General features: G+C 42.5%; 1 protein-coding gene across 4 annotated transcripts in view; it reads right to left on the minus strand.

The window, feature by feature from the left end:
• The window catches only part of adcyap1r1.S (adenylate cyclase activating polypeptide 1 (pituitary) receptor type I S homeolog), a 121,598-nt gene extending 116,094 nt beyond the window's left edge, over nucleotides 1–5,504 (minus strand). The window contains exon 1 of one of the 4 annotated variants that reach the window (XM_041567061.1): nucleotides 5,045–5,504. The gene's annotated coding sequence lies outside the window, so the exon portion shown is untranslated. 4 annotated transcript variants of the gene reach the window in all.
• Nucleotides 5,505–6,000: the final 496 nt, after the last annotated feature.

Consider the following 6,000-nt stretch of genomic DNA (forward strand, 5'->3'; position numbering starts at 1 on the left):
GGTGTGAGTGCATTTGTTAGTATGAGGTTGAGCAAAAGGAGAGCTTGGCTGGAGAAAAGGAAATTGAGTGGCGAGTGGAGGGGGATGGTGTAAAGACCAAGAGGCAGGGTGGCACTTAGGGTTCCTGGCAAGTATTATGGCTCTGCTTGTTGCCACCGATGTGTGTGTACGCACTGGCGCGCATGCGCACTTCGTTTTACAGGTGGCGCAGCAGGAAGCAGCATGATCTGGGTCGGCCTACTAGGGCCTTGGGCCCACCAGGTTCTTTTTCTCTATTAATAACATTGAGATCAATCATCATTTTTACCGGCCAGGCCAGTAAAATGCCGAGTATATACCTACGTCTGACCCAACCCTTCTCTGACATCATTGGAGGGGAGGAGCAAGAGTATAAAAACAAGCACTGACTTGTCACTTGTAGGTCCTGGAACAGCACAAAGAGGTCAGGGAATGGTTGGGCTGGTTCTAGGGTTGCCACCTTTTGGCCCGGTTGAATCCAAGCAGGGGTTGGGGCCATGATGCAATGGGGGCAGGTCTGTGATGCTGCAGGGGGGGCGGGTTGTGATGTCAGGGACAGGGCTATGACGTGGCGATTAGTAATGGGCCAATCACTGCGTCAATCATGGGTTTCCCTAATTTAGAAAATCTGCAGGCAGTTTTGACCCCGGCAGCTTGGACTGTCCGGGTCAAAACTGGACAGGTGGCAACTCTAGCTTGCGGTGAATTTTGGCCCACCACCCACTGGGTGCAGAGCATGCCGCCGGCGGGCCCCCCACCCCCCTCTCGAAGTGATTTTTTTTTAGCACCTAGAACCGCCTGTGGGCCCTGGTACAATTGCGCCCCCTGCTCCCCCAGTAGTTCTGCCACTGGCCTGCCCTCAACACGTCTCTGCAGGACTTTATTAGGATTTAAAACAGAGATTCAAACAGCCCCACCCCCCCACCAGTCCAATAAATAGTGACTGTCTATGGCAACTTACAGCCCCTCTGGCATTTGCCTGAATCCACAGACTGCGCCAGTCCGAGCCCGTGCCCCTCGGGGCAAATAGTTGACACAAACCTGCCTGACCCACAGGTAAACAAACAGGGCCTATGGGTTTCAAGCAGACCCACACATCACTAGTTTTGTGAATATGTGTTCCTATATCTGTGTACAGGTATGGGATCCATTATCCAGAAACCCATTATCCAGAAAGTTCCAAATTACGGAAAGACCTTCGTCCATAGACAATAATTGAGTTTTTTTAAAAACGATTTCCTTTTTCTGTGTACTAATAAAACAGTAGCTTGTACTTGATCCCAACTAAGATATAATTAATCCTTATTGGAAGCAAAACCAGCCTATTGGGTTTATTAAATGTTTAGATGATTTTCTAGTAGACTTAAAATATGAAGATCCAAACTACAGAAAGATCCTTTATTTGGAAACCCCGGGTATTCGATCCATTATCCAGAACCCTATTATCCAGAAAGCTCCAAATTACGGAAAGAATATCATCCATAGACTTCTCTTCAATCAAATAATTGATTTTTTTTAAACGATTTCCTTTTTCTGTGTAATAATAAAACAGTCGCTTGTAATTGATCCCAACTAAGATATAATTAATCCTTATTGGAGGCAAAACCAGCCTATTGGGTTTATTTGGTTTTAATGATTTTCTAGTAGACTTAAGGTATGAAGATCCAAACTATGGAAAGATCCTTTATCCGGAAACCCAGGGTCTGGGTTCTGGATAACAGGTCCCGTGCCTGTATATCATTATTCAACAGAGGGTTTGGGAAACATCGGTATCACTTTTGAATACTTTGTGACCCACGTAAACCCACAAGAAATAGATCCAACCAATAAAAACAATGTTAGTTGCCTGGGAAAGTGCATGATATTGTAGTAGGTTTCACATGCAGCCAGACAACAGGACGCCATGCAGAGCCAACCCCAGTGAAGCATCATTTCCCATCAAAGAATCAGCTTTAACTTACTGTCCTCATATACAGTGTATGGACCACACCCAATGGAGAATCTCATACCTCCCAACTGTCCTGTTTTTCGCAGGACAGTCCCCATTTTGACACCGCAACCCGCAGTCCCGGGTTTGTCACTGAAATGTCCCCACTTCCTCTTTGATCTCCTGCGCTGAACAGCCAGAAAAAGATACAACGTTTCTAAAACTTAATTGGCTTTTGGCAGAGAGCTCAGAATATGTGCCAGGTGCACTTAGATACTTTTGTAACAATTTAAGATAAGCAATTTAACAATTTAAACAATCTATTTAAGTTAAGCAAAGAAACAATTGTAACTATTTAAGATAAGCAGGCCTCTTGGGGAAACTGTCACTTGCAGCTTTAAGGGCAATTCACCTTCATTAGCAAAACTGCAATAACACAGAAATGTGTTCAAACTTATATAACCTGCCAAATTTTGTAAAATGAACATGGTAATTAGGGGGTGTGGCCACAGAATGGGCGTGGTCAAAAAATTTAGACATGCTCTGCGCGGCAAGTCTTTTTGTCCCTCTTTCTATTTCCAAAATGTTGGGAAATAGAGATTCTTGTCTTTCAACTTTTGTGTCTTGCTCAGCGCCTGCTCCTCGCTACCACTATACATAACGCCACCAACCACGCTGATAATGCCGACATTACTTTAAAGGGAAAACAATGTGCAGCGGGTATGGGAGGAGTGTGTTTAATCCCAGATTACCATACATTTACTCACACAATGGATCAGAGCAGTGGCAGAATTCCGTGACCTGTTGCTATGTGGATCATGCCAAAGCCAAGGTCACGGATATAATAAAATACTGAAATTCATCAACTGCTGCATTTCATGATAGAATGTAAGGCACAATCTTTATGCCGGCACCTGATCAATATGGACTAAGCAGAATTACATTACACAGAATGTAAGAACATCCCTGTATTGCACTTGCTCAGCAGAACCCCCCATGTGTACCAAGTAGTGTGACATTGCAGTGGTGCCCATAGCCGTGCCCTCTTTTATATGGGCACAGCAGAGCTTTAACAGCCACTATAAACTTTTGAATATATGACCATTAATTAATTTATATGTATTCACTTCTCCCTTTTTTTTCCTTATATATAGATACAGGTATAGGATCCATTATCCCGAAACCCGTCATCCAGAAAGCCCCAAACTACGCAAAGCCTGTCTCCCATAGACTCCATTTTATCCAAATAATCCACATTTTCAAAATGATTCCCTTTTTCTGTGTAATAATAAAACAGTAACTTGTACTTGATCCCAACTAAGATATAATTAATCCTCATTGGAAGCAAAACCAGCCTATTGGGTTTATTTAATATTTAAATAATTTTCTAGTAGACTTAAGGTTAGTGATGGGCAAATAAATTCGCCAGGCACAAATTTGCGGCGAATTCACGCGTTTAGCCGCCAGCGAATAAATTCGCGAATCTCTCTTGAAAATTCACCGGTGAAAATTTTAAATTTTCAAGATTTTGTCGGGAAACCATTCGAAATGCTTGATTTTTTCATGAAAAGGTTCGAATTGCTAGATTTTGCGTGAAAACGTCCGAATTTCATGAATTTTGCATGAAAACAGCCGAATTTTTAGTGAATTTTCCTTTTCCACAATTTTGCGGGGAATTTGCAAATTTTTTGGCGAAGCAAAAGAGAGATTCGCCCATCACTACTTAAGGTATAAAAATCCATTATCAAGAAGTTCCCAGGTCCAGAGCATTCCGGATAATAGGTCCCATACCTGTATTTGTACCCAAAACAGAACAATTTGAAAGGCAAATAGGTATGGGACCTGTTATACAGAATGTTATACAGAATGCATGGGACCTAGTGTTTTCTGTATAAGGGATCTTTCCCTAATTTGGATCTTCATACCTTAAGTCTACTAGAAAATCATATAAACATTAAATAAACCCAAATCGGCTGGTTTTGCCTCCAATAAGGATTAATTATATCTTAGTTGGGATCAAGTACAAGCTACTGTTTTATTATTACACAGAAAAAGAAAATCATTTTTAAAAATTTGGATTATTTTGATAAACTGGAGTTTATGGGAGACAGGCTCCGTAATTAGGAGCTTTCTGGATAACGGGTTTCAGGATAACGGATCCCATGCCCGTGCATTAATTTTAAAATTAGATTTGCATATTTGTAGATTCCTTTTAAACCTGTTTCTTCGTTTGGTTCAGCAAAATGCACCCCATTTAAAGGGTGGCGTGAATGTTTTATTTGATTTTTTTTCTCTAAATAAATCACTTGATTTTTTTTTATTGATAATTTGACCCATGTTTGAGATGAGTTATCAAAATAATAGCCGTCAATGCGGCAAAGGGAAATTCTTTGCATGTTTTTATCTTTTTTGTTTTTTAGAGGCGAATGAAATACTTAGCGAGGCTGTTTTTATTCACCAGCCATATTGCATTAGCCTATACGTGATCCCCATCAACAATTTCGGCTACTACATTGAGACAATTGCAGTGGAATACTGAGTGGCAATTTAACCCTTTCTCCTCCCTCCCAGACCCAGGGCAGCTGCTGTTGGTTTTGGCGGAGCTACAGACTGAGCTATTTTTTCAAAGACTTTTTTTTTTTTTGTATCCGCAGAACAATTACTGTTTTAAAGGAAAGGGACGAGGGATGCCTCTGCATTCAACGGGGGAGCTGTTTAAAATTCATTCATCAAAATGAATACCCTCCCCTTTTGTTTTCTGTATCCCCCTTGTTTATTATAAAAATAAAGAATATACAAAACAATATTCATCCCGTGCCCGAGCCGGTGCCGGAGTTCTGCACCAATTCAATGGGCACCTTTCCACCTCTGATTCCAACACATGTTGTTTGAGGGGGGTGAATGCAAATAAGCAGGGGCACAAGCACATGAAAAGGGGTCTGCTGCGGATTCTGCATGCCACCGCATTCACCTCTAAATATTTGTAAACAAAGGCATGACTGGGAGAGGGTTAAGGTGATGGCACGGCAATGGGTGCCCTAGAGCATTAGGCTAAACCTGACTCAATGGAATGACTTTGCATGTTGATCCTGGACTTACCAAATCCAGCTACAGCATCTCTCAGCTCCAAAGCAGGTGAGAAGTTTGGGTCCTGTTGGTACCACTAGAGAATATCTCGGAGTCCAATCCCTTATTCACAGTGAGAGAGACGAGCACAAAAAAATAAATAAAAAGCTTGTGCCATGAAGGAATTCCCTTGCACAGAAGCAATGATGCTCTCCCTGCTCTTGGAAATGCAGCAGCAGCAGTGCAGGTCCTCAGGGAGAAATGTAGCAACATGCGGGAGCTGATAGTGTGTGAATTTGCTCACAGGGAATAACTGGTCCTTTTTCTATTTCACTATACACAAGAGTAGGGGAAACCTGACAGCACAAGACCACCCTACCATAAGGCAAAGCAATACATTTTAGCCAATCGCCTCCACTCAGCCCCCCTTAGAAATATTCCCCCCACTCCACTCGGCCAATAAGGGCAGCAATGGGCTTGGATTATTTAAATCAGCCTCTTAAATCAAACTCAGTCATTCAGCTACAACGAGAGAGAGAGAGAGAGAGAGAGAGAGAGAGAGAGAGAGAGAGAGAGAGAGAGAGAGAGAGAGAGAGAGAGAGAGAGAGAGAGAGAGAGAGAGAGAGAGAGAGAGAGAGAGAGAGAGAGAGAGAGAGAGAGAGAGAGAGAGAGAGAGAGAGAGGAAGGAACTTGTGCCCGACCCCGGCTGAATTGCTGTGCTGCCTTTGCTCATGTGCTGGGGCTGATGGATGATTTTCATGGCTCACGTTTCCACCGGCTCTGGGCTCTGCTTCATCTTTCTGCTCCAACAGCCGCTGAGCTAAAGAGTCAGAGGAAAGTAGCCACAGTGTTTAGCAGAGTTTTATTCGTTTAAAGAGGAAGTAAAACCTACAACACACGAGGGAAGGGAAACTCCAGCTTTTTTTTTTTGTTTGTTTTTGCGTCAAAAATGTAATTCAAAGCAACTTTGCAGAAAGGGGCATTTCTTT

Source organism: Xenopus laevis, chromosome 6S, assembly GCF_017654675.1.
Source record: "Xenopus laevis strain J_2021 chromosome 6S, Xenopus_laevis_v10.1, whole genome shotgun sequence".
Taxonomy (NCBI): Eukaryota; Metazoa; Chordata; class Amphibia; order Anura; family Pipidae; genus Xenopus; species Xenopus laevis.